Here is a 17,103-nt window from a genome sequence, read left to right on the forward strand (position 1 = left end):
GCACTTGTTTTTTGTTTTAAGCCTTTCCCAAACCTTCACCCTTTACTCAACCACTCGGAATTATTGCCTAAACTTAAGTTTAACCCTATCCCCAACTTTACCCCAGTGGTGTAATGGGGATATACAAGTGCAGAAGTGGAAGTATATGTCATATCAATTAACAAGGATGATGGAATAGATCAGAATGTTTAGCTTAAAATGTTGATAAACTATTATTTCTTCACATTTTAGGCGCAGAAATGTACACACGGCAGGAGGCCTATGCGTGAACGCTGCACAAAATGCAAATGTGCATGCGAGCAGTTTCATGGACAGAGATGGAAATATCCGTTCGAAATTTAGGAAGAGGGGGCATTTAAAGATGCATCAACTATCATGGGTTGCTAATATGTTTAGGATAATGCCTTTGGCTGCTAGACAATGAAAGAAAGTTTAAAGAAAACCATTAGAACAGGAGATATTGGCTATGGGCTATTTTGACGCAAGGCAAGACATGACTCATAATATCAAGTAAATCGTCCAGGTGTCAAACAATTAAGGAACAGGACAAATATAGCCACATTAATGATAGACCTGACTGTTTTCTGGTAGATGGCAAGGCTTTCCCAAAAATAAATGTTAAATGTTACCTAGCTACAAAGTAACCTATGCTTACCTGTCAGAATATAATTTGCATCAATCCAGTGGCCAACTCCTTCTCATGTTCAATAGAAACACTGCTAATCAAACAACAGTGCTAGGTGCCCGCACAATTGAATTAAAAGGCAATTAAATAAAAATATAGAGAATTCTTAGATTTTTTCAGAGACCTCAAAAGTGGTCTGCTGATGTTGATCAAGCATTGTCATGGTATTATAACATACAATTGTGTTGTATTTATGTTTTTGTATTGTATTTTTTATATTTTTTAAGTGTGACATTGAGAACGAAATCCTGAAAAAATGGGGGGAAATCGGAAATCTGACTCAGTTTAAAGCCTACATTTTCTGTTTCAATAGTCGGCCTACTATTAATCTACTTGCACAGTACAGCTTGGGTTGGCCTGACTTAAATACCAATTTGTGATTTTTTATTTTAGGTCATTCAGGTTGTGTCACTCTTTCTCAGCGAGCTGGGCTACTGAGCGGTGCAGCGGTCTAAGGCGCTGCACCGCAGTGCAAGAGGCATCATTACAGTCCCTCGTTTGATTCCAGGCTATTGTATAATGTATCACATTCGGCTGTGATTGGTAGTCCCATAGGGCAGCGCAAAATTGGCCCAGCATCGTCCGGGTTTGGCGGGAGTGTGTTCCTAACTGTGTTCTTAATAAGTGACTTGCCTAGTTCAATAAAGGTAAAATAAAAAATATATATAATTCTCATAGAATGTTTCACACAGTGAGCCTTTCCTTCGCTGGACGGGCCGTTTGGAAATGTTTTGGCATAATTAGAGTATACTGACAGCTTGACTGACAGCTAAGATATGGCACCACGTGGCATAATTAAAACGTCAAGCCATGGCGTAATTTTGTGACAGCTAAAATATGGCACCACAATGTCCAGACATGGCGTAATTATGTTGCTGCACGGGTTGGCGTTGTATTGGAGCTGAGGTTGTCTGTAAACCTCTTCAACCTCCAGTCAACAACTAGACAAAACCAAGACCGAGATATTAAGGTAAACAAGCAGGATGACTGAGCAGAAGTAAGTCACCCTCCCTCTGCACGTATACAGAATGTCAGATGTGAACAAATCCAGAGAGATTTCATTTCAGAACCATGGACAGCGGGATAGCAGCGTTCTGAGGTTCCAACCTTCAACACCACAGGTCAATGGATAACGACAGTTATGGAAATAATTCAAATTCTACTCATGTAGGTGTTAATTCGATATGTAATGAAATATCCATATTTAATTACATTCACATAAACCCAATTTCAGTTCCTGAACTAGCTAACTATAAACTGGGGCGGCAGGGTATCCTAGTGGTTAGAGCGTTCGACTAATAACCGAAAGGTTGCAAGTTCGAATCCCCTAGCTGACAAGGTACAAATCTGTCGTTCTGCCCCTGAACAGTCAGTTAACCCACTGTTCCGTAATTGAAAATAAGAATTTGTTCTTTAACTGACTTGCCTAGTAAAATAAAGGTAAAATAAAAAAATAACTTGCATTACATTATGTGGATGGGAGAGGGTATACTGCTATACCATCTGCCATTGTTCAGAAAGATCAGTCCTATACACTGTAGGCCAGCCCTCTGCTCACTGAGCTCCGTCAGTCAACTCTGCAAGAGTTGAGCAAATGACACGAATATTTTAATTTGCAGTTGCAATCAAGCCCGGTCAATAATTAGGTTGATGATTGACTACGGGACGGAGTCGTTCTCTTGATTTGAAGAGGCGATGCAATCTGTATGCATTTCAAATGAAATAAAGCCAAAGTATTTTTCAATAGGTAGGCGAATGCATTGATGATTGATCATTATTTTCTAACATACTTCATGTAATTATTAAGCTATTACAATTTCTGCTCACATTCACTCCTAAAATATGCTTTTGTTGTTATAAGATTATAAGATGTTGTATTATTATTCAATCAGCAAAACCAAAAAAGAAAAACAAGAAAGATCTTACCTTGAGTAACTTGAAAAATATGTCCAATTTACATTTCCTTCCAAAATGTGAATATGGAAGACTCAAAAGTCCAAAGAGATGTATGTGCGCCACTTGTTAATGAGAAAACATTGATGTGAAGATGCTCCGTAGCCTACATCGCAACGACCGAGAGGACAGACACGGACAGAGTGCTGTTGCTCCACGCGCTTTGGCACAAATAGCTAAATCCACTAACAAGCGCAAGATACATTGAATGGGGTGGGAGGAGGCGCGCAGGGCGGGTAAGTAAAGTGCGTGCCACCCAACGCCCCACTGTTCCTCGCGCAACAAGAGGTTGCTTAAAAAGGGAATTATAGAGGAGAGCAAAGGTGACGAGATCACACCAACTGCGTGGGTGGTGGTGGTGCTGTAATTCAATTAAATGCCTCCAATTAAAATGAAATTGTCATATCTAGCTCCATACAAAAGCAAATCCGGTAAATATCGACTTTTTGGCATCTCACAGTATCTGTCTTCGAGTTCATGCTTATTGCTATGTGTGGATTTTAATTCATAAAAAAATGTGATAAGGATTTATCCAGAGCTTCAAAAATGGAGCTCTAGCCAAGCCAGGAGCTGGTGGAGGTTGAAGTGGAGGGAGTAGTTCTTAGCATGTCTCTTGAGGAGGCTTAAAAGAGATTTATGTTTGGAAAAGTTGAATATGTTCAGAAGGAGTTGGGTAATTGGTTAAGGAAGGAGGACTGGTGGGAAAAAGAGGGGGTTGAAAAGACGGAGGGAGGCGGATGATGGTTTGAATCTGTTGAAGCTAGCAATAACAAGGGAGAAGGTATGTTGAGGAAGATGTCAAATTCAGTGTCAGCCAGAAGCCAGTTTGAGTTCTGGAGGTGAACTGGTGGTGGTAGAAAGTGTTGTGAGGAGCTTGGAGCCTCAGCCGTTGATGGACATGGTTATGATAAAGTTGCGTTTGGTCCAGTAGGAGTGATATTTTTTGAGAAAGTGGATCCTTGCCTTTTGGTGGATCTTTTCAGGGTGGGTGTAAAAGGAGTTGAATCAGTGAAGGTAACCTGTAGTGGACTTGTGATTGTTTCTTCTGAGCAGAGGGAGTGGACACTCTGTGTCATGCAACTTGGGTCAATATCTGTTTCTTGCTTTGCTCTTAAGAACAGGGCACTTTTGAAAGGAGTGATTTGTGTGGAGGTGTGGAGATGGAGCCGTTGAAGATCCCTGGTGTTTGTGATGCCTGCTGTTTGGTGCGACACAGAGCCGGTGGTGAGTGTGGTGAAACAGAGGCATCACATCAGTCCTTTTGAGTCAGTCTTTACCTGACAAGGTCTTATCATTGATCCTGTTAGAGCTTTTTTGGCGAGTCCACCACGCTGTTTCAAGTGCAACTTTATGGTCATGTCGCAGCAGTGTATGAGGGAGATTCCAAGATGTGGAAAGTGTGCAGGAGGGCTTGGGATAGAGGATTGTGTAGTTTCGGTGGATAAAGTTGTCAACTGTAGGGGTGCACATGTTGCAGAGGTCTAGGCCAATGAGTGATATGCTTCGGTAAGGTTGGCTTCTTAGTGCTCACAGCAATGGTTATCAACTGTACTGCAGAAATTGAAAGTAAATCACAGAAAAGAGATGTGGTGGAAGCTGCAGAGAAGTACTTCGGGTTATGAGATTTGACTTCAGAAGTTACAAGGTGTGTTGAGTGGTAGTGTCCCGTCCTCTCAGGCTGTTGGCCTGGGGTAGGATCAGATGGGGTTAAAATAATGGAATAAGGTGATAGGTTTTAATGAGTATAGGGTTAATTGGTAGGGTAATTAAAATGTATGTATTTTTAGTTTTCCTGGTTCCCCTTTCCAATTTTGTGTCAAAGTGTAATAGATCTATAGTTCAGTTGGGGGCGGTAATGCAACATATTGGATGACAACTGCCGTTAAACCTCACTGAAGAAGTGTTCTAGGCGGCTGCGCATGGGAATTGATGCAGTCCAGAGACGTGGCAGCTTCCTGGGCCATGTGTGAGATTTGGGTTTAGAGGACAATAGAAGCTTATAGAAAATTAATACCTGCAGTTTTGTCACAACACAATGCCACAGATGTCTCAATTTTGAGGGAGTGTACAATTGGCATTCTGACTGCAGGAATGTTTGCTAGAGCTGTTGCCAGAATGACATGGCAATTTCACTACCATAAGCCGCCTCCAACGTAATTTGAGATAATTTGGCTGGACATCCAACTGGCCTAACAACCGCAGACTATGTATAACCATGTCACCCCAGGATCTTACATTCAGCTTCTTCACCTGCGGGATCGTCTGAAACCAGTCCCCCAGACAGCTGATGGAATTAGTATTTCCTTCTGTAATTAAGCCCTTTTGTGGGGAAAAGCTCCTTCTGATTCTGCGCGCCTGCTTAGCAAAGTGAAATCCATAGATTAGAGCCTAATGAATGTATTTCAATTGACTGATTTCCTTATGAACTGTAACTCAGTAAAATCTTTAAGTGTTGTATGTTGCGTTTATTTTTGTTCAGTATAATTTATGGGTACAACTTAAAAGTGCGATGTTATGGAAAGAACCATGCACTAAAATGTTATGGAAAGAACCATGCCCTAAAATGTTATGGAAAGAACCATGCCCTAAAATGTTATGGAAAGAACCATGCCCTAAAATGATACAAACTGTTCCTTTGTCTGCCTCTACTTCACGCTGTCTGTTCAACCCAGATTCTAAAGAACTTGTCACTTTTCCACATCGTGACAGAATCCTAAATGTTTCTGAGAACCACATGGTGCCATCTTCCTCTGTAATTTTCCATAGACTGCCTGCTTTCTTCTAGCCTAATGGCTTACACTTCCATTAGCTACAGATTGTAACACCAGACAATGTGATTTAACTAATACATTTTGGATCATTATACTGGTAGTTACAGATGTGGCTATACAAAATGTTGCCAGAGATTTTTCAACCAACCTGGTATTCGTCTTCAATTCGTGGAAATGGGAGTTTCAAGTCTGTGTCCAGTTGAAGGGGCTCAGTTTGAATTTAGAAAATGCTCCCTTATTAAAATAAATGTGTTAGTCCAAGAAGTAATACAACAATGCATACACCGCCTCTTGTCTTTTTCAAATCTCTCGAGACAGGTCGGTCCATTCCAAATTGCCGCATGTCATGATGTCAGACACCTGTCTCGATCAATAAGAGAAGACTTGAAATAGACAAGATGGTTACTATACTATACTAGGTTTGTTGAACAATCTCTGCAAACTTTTTGTATAGCCACATCTGTAACTACCAGTATAATGGTCCAAACTGTTTTGGTTAAATCACATCTCGTGTTACAATCTGTAGCTACACTTCCTGGTTAGAGCACACAGCATACACACTGGTGTTCACATACTATTCAACATCTTTCAAATACTTTGAGTTTTTGCTTTAGCCTGCCTAGTTTAGCCTGCCTAGTGCCCATGCAAGGATTACACTTTTGGGACTTTTCTATTGGTTGCAGCGTAACTGGCAAGCTCATTCAAGAGCAGCAGAACTATTTGAAATGATTTCAAATAGAGTTTGAACACAGTCTTGGTTAGATCACATTTTAATGAGCTTCTACTAGCTTCTACATCTACTGTATCTTGCCTATGCCGCTCTGTACCATCACTCATTCATATATCTTTATGTACATATTCTTTATCCCCTTACACTTGTGGTTTTGGAATTGTTAGCTAGATTACTTGTTGGTTATTACTGCATTGTCGGAACTAGAAGCACAAGCATTTCGCTACACTCGCACTAACATCTGCTAACCATGTGTATGTGACAAATAAAATTTGATTTGATTTGATTGGATTTGATTTACTGATTGCCGGAAACAGTGAATTCTCTTCTAATGAAAACAATGTGTTATATTCTGTAAACTGACCACTTAATAGTGCATTTTGTTTTCGTTGATTGCATTTGTATTTAAAGTTGTGCAAAAGGTGGTCTAAGCTATGCAAGTCGGGTACTAAGGCAAGAAAATGATCAGAACTTCTCTAAATGTATTTGAGCATTTGATCATTGCTGTTCTGCTGTAGATACATTTCACCACAAATCGCAAAATTGCTTGTACGTGATTAAGAATAACTTTAATGAACTGATACAGGCTATGTTTTATGAATCCAAAACATGTTTGTCTTGACAATGAGTAAAGGAGTTGGCAAGAGCACAAACAGATCTGGGACCAGGCTAACATGGAGTTTGCTCTTCCAGTAATGTGTTTATCAACTGTCTTTACTCTTTACTTTCTTCCCCATTCCAGGTGTGCAAGGTGTGATGTACCTTAGGCTATGATACAGACAGGGTTCCAATTACCTGTGCCATTGACGAAAGAAGTCAATATTCTTGATGCTGTCACCCTGCGCTTACAGAGGCTCCGCAGAGGAGGAAGGGGAGGACCATCCTCCTCAGTGAATTTCATCAAAATAAAAAGTGAAACATTAAAAAACGTATCCTTTTTAGATAAAACTATACTAAATATATTCACGTACCAAATAATTTATTAAAACACACTGTTTTGCATTGAAGATCTACAGTAGCCTCGGTAGCACTCTGTAGCACCATGCTTTAGCCGGAGGACAGCTAGCTTCTATCCTCTTCTGGGTACATTGACTTCAATACAAAACATAGGTGGCTCATGGTTCTCAACCCCTTCCATAGACTTACACAGTAATTATGACAACTTCCGGAGAACGTCCTCCAACCTATCAGAGCTCTTGTCGCATGAATAACCTCTTTGGGCTGAGATCCCGCTAACGGGATCTAATGTAATTGTTAAGATTTTTTACAATATTGCGGACATGCATTGATGCAGAGAATTATGTTATGTTACTTCTAAGTAACTTTGAGTTACTATTAAGTCATCATCTCCAACATTGTGACCTACAATGCATTGCTTTAGTGTGGATCGAGGCCTACACTTGGGGTCGGCAGGTAGGCTAGTGGTTAGAGCGTTGGGCCAGTAACCGAAAGGTTGCATCCCTGAGCTGACAAGGTAAAAATCTGTTGTTCTGCCCCTGAACAAGGCAGTTAACCCACTGTTCCCTTGTAGGCTGTCATTGTAAATAAGAATTTGTTCTTAACTGACTTGCCTAGTTAAATAGCCAGTGAAAGTGCAGGGCGTCAAATTCAAAACAACAGAAACCCCATATTTAAAATTCCTCAAACATACAAGTATTTTACACCATTTTAAAGATGCACTTCTTGTTAATCCCACCACAGTGTCCAATTTCAAAAAGGCTTTATGATGAAAGCACACCAAATGATTATGCTAGTTCAGAGCCAAGTCACAGAAAAACACAGCCATTTTTCCAGCCAAAGAGAGGAGTCACAAAAAGCATAAATAGATATAAATTAATCACTAACCTTTGCTGATCTTCATCAGATGACACTCAAAGGACTTCATGTTACACAATACATGTATGTTTTGTTTGGTAAAGTTCATATTTATATCCAAAAATCTGAATTTACATTGGCATGTTATGTTCGGTAGTTCTAAAATATCTGGTGATTTTGCAGAGAGCCACATCAATTTACAGAAATACTCATCATAAATGTTGATGGAAATACAAGTGTTATACATGGAACTTTACATAAACTTCTCCTTAATGCAACCGCTGTGTCAGATTTTAAAAAAGCTTTACCGAAAAAGAACACCATGCTATAATCTGAGTACAGAGCTCAGAGACCAAAACAACCCAAACAGATATCCGCCATGTTGTGTAGTCAACAGAAGTTAGAAATAGCATTATAAAAATTCACTTACCTTTGATGATCTTCATCAAAATGCACTCACAGGAATCCCAGTTTCACAATAAATGTTTGTTTTGTTCGATAATGTCCATCATTTGTGTCAAATACCTCATTTTTGTTTGCACGTTTAGCCGAGTAATCCAAATTCATGACGAGCGATCACTAGGTCCAGACGAAAAGTCAAAAAGTTCTGTTACAGTCCGTAGAAACATGTCAAACGATGTATAGAATCAATCTTTAGGATGTTTTAACATAAATCTTCAATAATGTTCCAAACGGAGAATTCCTTTGTCTTCAGAAATGCAATGGAACTCAAGCTAACTCTCACGTGAATGAGCATGGCCAGCTCGTGGCTCTCTGGCAGACCTCTGACTCATTCCCCTCTCATTCGCTCCCACTTCACAGTAGAAGCATCAAACAAGGTTCTAACAACTGTTGACATCTAGTGGAAGCCTTAGGAAGTGCAATGTCACCCCATAGACACTGTGCATTCGATAGGGAATTAGTTGAAAAACTACTAACCTCAGATTTTTTCTCAGGTTTTTGCCTGCCATATGAGTTATGTTATACATCATGTTTGACATCATTCAAACAGTTTTAGAAACTTCAGAGTGTTTTCTATCCAAATCTACTAATAATATGCATATATTAGCAACTGGGCCTGAGTAGCAGGCAGTATACTCAAGTGTTAACTGACATGATGTCCACCCAATCAAAGGATCAGATAATTAATATAGTACTGAAAGCATAAGCTACAGCTAACTAGCACAGCAGTGCATAAAATGTGGTGAGTAGTTGACTCAAATAGAGAGAAATACAATAGTTTGATAGTTTTTAAATATTAATTTCTTCCAAAATGAAAGAGAAGCAAGAGAGAGAGAGAGTGTGTGTGTAGGAGAGAGAGAGAGATACAGTGCCTTGCAAAAGTATTCATCCCCCTTGGCATTTTTCCTATTTTGTTGCATTACAACCTGCAATTTAAATTGATTTTTATTTGATATTTCATATAATTGACATACACAAAATAGTCAAAATTGATGAAGTGTAATGAAAAAAATAACTTGTTTCAAAACATTTACAAAACAATTAAAAACGGAAAAGTGGTGTATGCATATATATTCAACCCCTTTGTTATGAAGCCCCTAAATAAGCACTGGTGCAACCATTTTCTGGATTTTTTTTCTAATTCTGTCTGTCATAGTTGAAGTGTACCTATGATGAAAATTACAGACCTCTCTCATCTTTTTAAGTGGGAGAACTTGCACAATTGGTGGCTGACTAAATACCTTTTTGCCCCACTGTAACCCTGAAGGAGCTGCAAAGCTCCACAGCGGAGATTGGAGTATCTGTCCATAGGACCACTTTAAGCCGTATACTCCACAGAGCTGGGCTTTACGGAAGAGTGGCCAGGAAAAAGCCATTGCTTAAATAAAAATTAAACAAACACGTTTGGTGTTCGCCAACAGGCATGTGGGAGACTACCCAAACATATGGAAGAATGTCCTGTGGCCAGATGAGAGAAAAATGTTGCTTTTTGGCCATCAAGGAAAACACTATGTCTGGCGTAAACACAAAACCTCTCGTCACCCCAATAACACCATTTCCACAGTGAAGCATTGTGGTGGCAGCATCATGCTGTGGGGATGTTTTTCAATGGCAGGGACTGAGAAACAGTTCAGAATTGAAGGAATGATGAATGGTGCTAAATACAGGGAAATTCCTGAGGGAAAACTGTTTCAGTCTTCCAGAGATTTGAGACTGGGACGGAGTTTCATCTTCCAGCAGGACAATGACCCTAAACATACTGCTAAAGCAACACCCGAGTGGTTTAACCAGAAGGGGACTAGGGTTCCAATTTGGGAACACCCCCCCCCCACGTTCAGCTGGAAGCGCATGGAACGCAAAAATATTCCTAAAAGTATTTAACCTCCACACATTAACAAGTCCAATGGCTCAAATGAAAGATAAACACCTTGTTTATCTACCCAGCAAGTCAGATTTCTAAAATGTTTTACGGCGAAAACATAGCACATATTTATATTAGATCACCACCGAAACAAAAGGCAAGCGGCGGCCATTTTGTCCCAGAAAAAATAAAATTTAAAAGTAGGATTAAAAAATAAATAATTCACTAACCTTTTGAAAATCTTCATCAGATGACAGTAATATTACATGTTACACAGTACATTTAATTTTTTTTCAATAATATGCCATTTATATCCATAAATCTCGGTTGACAACATTTCAAAAAAGAAACTGCTACTCAAATGTCCGGAGAAATGATGATAGCTCCGACAGATAACGTCAGATAACAAGCAATAAACATGACTAAATATACATGTTCTACATATATTTACAAAGATACACTTCTTCTTAATGCAACCGCTGTATTACATTTATTTTTAACGTTACAGACATCGTTCACTGGGCTATGTTTTATAGCCAAAACCAAATTCGCACTCATTTCTAATTAATTAATGATTTGTAAGTTCATTAATTATGCATGAAGTAGATTGAGACCAGTCTTAAAAGCCAAGGTAACAGTGTTTAATTCCAGAGAGTACTAAACACATACACATATTTCCACATGTTATAAACTGAAAATGACGTCAGCGTTTTCTAAACGTTGTATCTATTTCACAAGTAGAGGGGCCCTCTAGCTCTCGAGCCTTCGCGTTATCAGCACGAAGTCAAGGTCAGTCAGTATAAATCAACATTTTAGACAGTCTGGAGATGGGCCGTTCCTGCCACCTGGAGATTGTACAAATGTATGAACTAAGGAACAGACCTTCATTGTTACTAAACTCCTGACTACATTATATACAATTGGGAATGGGAGCAAGAGAGAAAATTCACATGTACAGTACATTATAAAATTTGGACTAGTGAGTTCTGATTGGAATGTATACATAATTAGTCATTTCAACCATAATTTCCTCTAACAATCCTCCCTTTGATCAAATATTATACATTCAAATCTACATCTAGTTTACATTATATCATAAAAAATGAAAATATTAACCTACTCACACTAACCTTATTATAAAGGTTTATCAGATTATCATATGAATAGACACATAACCAACATTATTATAAATGTTTATCTGACTCTTCACGCATCATTAATCAAATCTAACCTTTAACCTTAACTCCAACTGTTTTTAAACCTACATCAGAATCATAACTATTCTTTCAGGATTTTCGTTACAATCTTTATTAAAAAAAACAGTCTAATATTGAAACAAGTACAATCTAATTCCCCTTCATCTCAGCACTAGTCTCATCAAACATAAATTCCCCACAAATGAAAGATCCAGATTCGTCCACTTCCTCTGTAGACATGCCTTCAGTCCTCCACGGGTCAGAACCTGGAATCGGCCCACACCGCATCATCTATTGTCATAGATTACTCCAGAGTCCTGGAAATAATAACCTTCATACATACACGCAATCAACCACGTCCGTACAAAACGAACACAGTCACACAGGTGAAGGTAGCCCATAACACAACATTTTTCCATACACACTGTCAACCCACTTTAGTTCAGAGAAGTATCCACCCCAGAGTTTCTGCCAACCCGTGAGCCAGGGTGGTCAAACCAGCTGAGGCTTCGGGCACTGATTCGTCCGGAGCTGTGTTATTTGGGATGTAAGCACAAACATGGTCCTGATTATCACGCATACTTCTCCTTTTTCATCCATTAACATATCTAATGCAATTCTATTCTGTCAGGCCTTCCAGCTGGTTGCTTCAGTCTGTTCTACAAAACCTTTAATAACACCTCTGATATACCTGTTAAAGCGCTGTTGATTATCATAACTATGATTAATCCAGTCCACGTTCTTGTGAGAGTAGAGCCCCGGAAATGCTTAACTCTAATCCTGCTAGGATCTGATTTCTTGCTTTGACTCATCTGGCACCTCCACTGGAACCCCAATGTTATCAATGTATACCTTGTCATCAAATGACCCAGATGGAGTGCTTCTCTTTTCCCGTTTAGATAACTTCATGTCCTGGTGTCTGAATGAGTGTAAAAGACATCCCCAACGCACATGACCCCACCCAATCTGTGGTTAATAGATTTGATCCCCCACACAACCACTAGATTTCAGCCCTGGCCCACCTTTCCTTATTGAAATCCCCAGAGTTCAACCAGCCTGTCAAATCAGACATGGTCTCGTCAGTGGTCATATTCTCTGTCCTATTGCAAGTACTAACTTCCCCCACGTATTTCCCATGTGTACCGTACCGGGCCAGACAGTAATATTCTCCTCCTGTCACTGTAAAGGGAGGAAGTCTTGATTAAAGGGGAAACTGGGGATATAAATAGTGCAAATCAATACAACTGTCATTATCTGGCATTCCTGCTTTCATGAACAGCTTTACCATACCGACCCAAACTCCTCTACCCAGAACCTTACTAGGGTGTCGACCAAGACCTGGTCATCTCCCTACCACAATCCTTGATCCTCCTTCCTTTCTATTTAAAGGGTTAAGCGTATCTTTATGCCACTCTACTCTACATTCTTCCATACTGGGTGAGTGGATTCATATAGCCCTCTCTCCCAATGAGCTATGACCTGTGTCCACGATCAATATGGGAACCTGCACCGGTATCTCTTCTATTTTGGAACAAAATCCTCACCGTCTAAACCATGGGTCAAATTACCACTCTCCGCATACTCGAGTAGGACGTGCTGTATCAGGAATATGTCACCCACGATAAGACAGCTCAGATGAACAGCTTCCATGTGAAGCCCCACCCTCTCCCCTAGAACACATCGCTTAGCAAGAGCCAGACACATCTTCACTTCTATGAACAACAACAGTGAGGAAAGGACAGGTAAGGTATTTTTAATTCGAGAGATGGCCCCCAGAATTCTGTTAATTCCAGTTCTCCTCTCGAACTCTGTTATTGTTCGACAGTTTCAAGGTGCCTTACCCTCCCGCAGTGCGATATGAATCCGGGTAGCTCTTTCAGCTAGCTGTCACCAGGAGTCCTTGGTATGGCCCCCCCAACAGGCCTATGGGACTGGATTGAGTGACTTCACCTGTAGTTCACCTGTAGTGCATAAAATCTTGGACATACAGGTTTGGTTAACAAACAGTTTCTCATTTGTTCTGTTTATTAGCTAAAAAAAATGTTTTATCAGTTAATTATCCCATTGGTCACATCCTATTCTAGAACACAATTTACCCATCCCCCCTTTGTTACCTGGCTCTGCCCAGGTAACAACCTTGCCTTATTCTTAAACAATGACTTAGGTAAGATTTAGTGAATTATCCTTCTGTCTGACATCATGTAGGAGCCCCCTTTAATTTTCCACATGTCCAATTCTCCCTTGGGCGTCCCCTCGTGTCAATCCTGTACCAATTCCCCGTCAAGTTTCTTATCTACTTTTATGAACTATCTGCGCTACCTATATATTTTCTTAAATATATATTTTTACCAATTTAAACCTTTTCTCTCATATCTCTCAAATAGCACTAAGCTTCCAAACGTTTGACTTAATCTAAAATCATTGATTTTTTGAAAAAAAAAACATGTCTATGCGCGGCTTTTCTCTAAAGTCCTTACATTTCCTTAATCCATCTATCTTAATCCTAACAATAATCCTAAATCATCACAGATGTCCTATATTCTTGTTAAATGTAATACTATTTAAAAAACTTATAATAATCAAACAAGGTCTAATAAATGCTAACCATATTAAAAATCCTTCCTTCACTAACAAGCCCTCTCCTTCGGGGACCCTCAGTATTCTATCTGACAATAACATGAATTTAATGTGTTACAAAGTGTGGAATACCTTATCTACAGTAATTTATCACCCTTAAAAAACTGCTTCATTTCTAATGAATTTACCTTAAAACTAGTAACTCAATATGACCACATTCATTATACAAATGACTCTCCCCTGAGGCTGATCAGACCTCAGAAGACAGTCACGATAAGGTCAAAAGGTCATACCATATTAGACATAAAGAACCCTTTATCCTTAAAATAGAAATAGTCACCTGTGTAATTAAAACCCATAAAATAAAAACACATAAGGTTCCATATGTGAGCGTGCCTCTTTAAAATACCTTTGCACTAAAACAAATAGTTCTAACAATTGTTTTATGTGTATATATTTACAGACCTTTTTCAATTTGGTCGTTCATGGCTGCTCTCTCCCCCAGGTTATAATCCCAGTAAACATCTAAAATTGAGACACTTTAAACATCAATTTTCCCAGAAAAACACAACACTCCTGACTAGCATTCACTATGCTAATTCCGATTCAGAAACTCAAAGGTGAACTATAAACTAAACCTAATGATGATTCCCCTTTAACTAAAATCATTAATCATAAGTTTTAATCACCGTCAATGTATATATTTACTTAAATGAACATGTTACCCTTAGATACAATTATCCCGATAAATTTCTCAGTGTAAGAAATCCGTAATTTAATCCCCGATATTTAATAAATATGCATTCGCTTTCTCCCATGGCTACTTTAATTGACTTATTTTAGATAACTTCCATCCGTCCCGGAGTAAAGAACCTACTTAAACACGCCAGAACACAATGTTTAACTAAGTTAAATCAAACCCTAAAATTGACCATAACCAGTAAACAAATAAACAAAACACTTTTACCAGCAAAAAACAAACTATACGGAAACTCACTACTATAATGCTTCAGATGGCAAACTTACTCAGAGACTCACGTTTACATCTGTTAGTTCCTCAAGAAAAAAAACACTTGCCCCTGTTACGGATGTCAACGTGTCGGGGGAAAAGCTTGAATAACCAAATTCAACCTAGCTAATTTCCCGAAACATATGTCGTTATGTTTTTCTATAGAGGTTGCTTTTCAACTTTAAATACCCTAACATGATTCCACACAATTGAAAGTGCTCAAATTCACTGGTGTTACGTAAACAATCAACCCTGGAATCCCAACCATGGAATCCATTACCACGATGTTTTACGAATTATACATCCAGTCTCTCCCTCTCTAACATTGTTCAACCCAAACCAACGCCACAAACCTTGATGCCTACCTAGGTATCAGCTGATCGTTTTTATTATCTTTCCTGACTATCCTGGCAACTCTCAAATTACTGTTAAAAATGTATTTTGTAATTTATATCAACTTCTGAAAAGTTACTCGAAATCTCGATACCCACACTAACAGACATACAATTTGCTCCGTTATCCCCAGTCCCTGGCGACAAAAGTGCCTCGCTAGTGACGTCATCATCAAGCGCTCAACCTGCCAATTCGTAGCGACTTCAAATGAATTGTAAATAATTCTTGTTCGATTAACCAAACCTAATTTATCCCATCTGTTCAAATCCTGAATTATAATTTACCACCTCAACCAATATCTCTAAATTGGCTAATTTTATAAAAACATTTCGATGGGCATAAATCATAATTGTCTCTTTGTTATCATTTAGAATCCATTTTGCTCTAAGTAACTGTCTCGTCTTTGACTTAGTATTTTAATTACAACTCTATTCCCAATACGTTATTCACTTGTCTAATTAAAAACTCACCTTTAAAATGCCTTGTCTCTGGGAACAGGGAAATCCCCTTAACCCAAATTTTTACTCCTACAACGACACCCAATAATTCTGATAATCCATTCACATCGTTTGTTTTAAATCTCTTGATGTATCATGTAACTTATTTTTCTATCTTCAAATTGTCGTCCCACAATATTTTTTCCACTGTCATACACTCAAACCACTGTGATTGACGTGCACTGTCCTTTTAAGATAAGACCTTATTTTTCCCCGTAAAGAAAAACATTTTTTTTTTGTTTTTCTTTTTTAGGATACTTTAACTTCTAGTTCGAATTCCCAGGCGTTACCTAACCAAAAATCAATACTCGGAAAAGCAATCACAACTTTTTACGATTAAACTATTCTTACCTATTTTATAGTCCAAAGCGTTGCACTATATAGCCCATTTAGTGCTTGGCACTTCCGTTGCAATCTGTGGCATCTTTACGATACTTCTCCTTTTTTACATTAAATGTATCTGGAACTTCTGGCCGCTTTTGAAAAGTAACTCTAAGCTATAATGCACGCATTTTTCCCTATTCAGATTGCGTTCAGTTTTAAATTCTAATCATCAAAGCATAACCAACCTAACTTCTCAACTTACCATACTCTAACATTTAAATGTACCACGTTTTGGGCTAAATTTATCATATGTCAGTCGATACATAAATAGCTATAACGTCCGGATAGCCCGAAATTGTATCGTATCTCTCCGTTATCCCCTACATTTAACTTTTAGGTGACTTTCTCTTCTATGATACATTTATTTAAATATGACTCCCATCTCAATACATTATTCCACCAGATCATTTTGGGCAAAATAGCGTATTACATCGAAATTGTCTCGCCATTATTTTTAATGCCTTCTTTTTTTTTTTACAAAATGTATTCAATCTAAAACACATAATAAACGTTCAGTTATATTTAGTCAAACACTGGCAAAACATGCAAATGGATGAATTTCACTCTAATATCAGTTTTAGTTAACCGCCTCGGCCGGGATAACAATTAAACCATCTTGTATTTTTCTTTTGACTCACCTTATCCATTTTTCTCAACATTATTATTTTAATTGTCCGTAGTCCCAAAACTTCGACACCAGGAATTCCCAGAAAATCGTCCTAATTACGGATATAGCAAGGAAGGGTTTTAAATATCAGCTTCCATTCAGG

At 38.7% G+C, this 17,103-nt stretch overlaps 1 protein-coding gene across 1 annotated transcript in view; it reads right to left on the minus strand.

Annotated features, from left to right (window-relative positions):
• Nucleotides 1-2,792, minus strand: part of LOC118373187 (neuropeptide FF receptor 2-like) — a 29,226-nt gene extending 26,434 nt beyond the window's left edge. Inside the window, exon 1 of the mRNA XM_035759269.2 lies at nucleotides 2,612-2,792. The gene's annotated coding sequence lies outside the window, so the exon portion shown is untranslated. The remainder of the gene's footprint in view (nucleotides 1-2,611) is intronic.
• Nucleotides 2,793-17,103: the final 14,311 nt, after the last annotated feature.

Source organism: Oncorhynchus keta, chromosome 9, assembly GCF_023373465.1.
Source record: "Oncorhynchus keta strain PuntledgeMale-10-30-2019 chromosome 9, Oket_V2, whole genome shotgun sequence".
NCBI classification, from domain to species: Eukaryota; Metazoa; Chordata; class Actinopteri; order Salmoniformes; family Salmonidae; genus Oncorhynchus; species Oncorhynchus keta.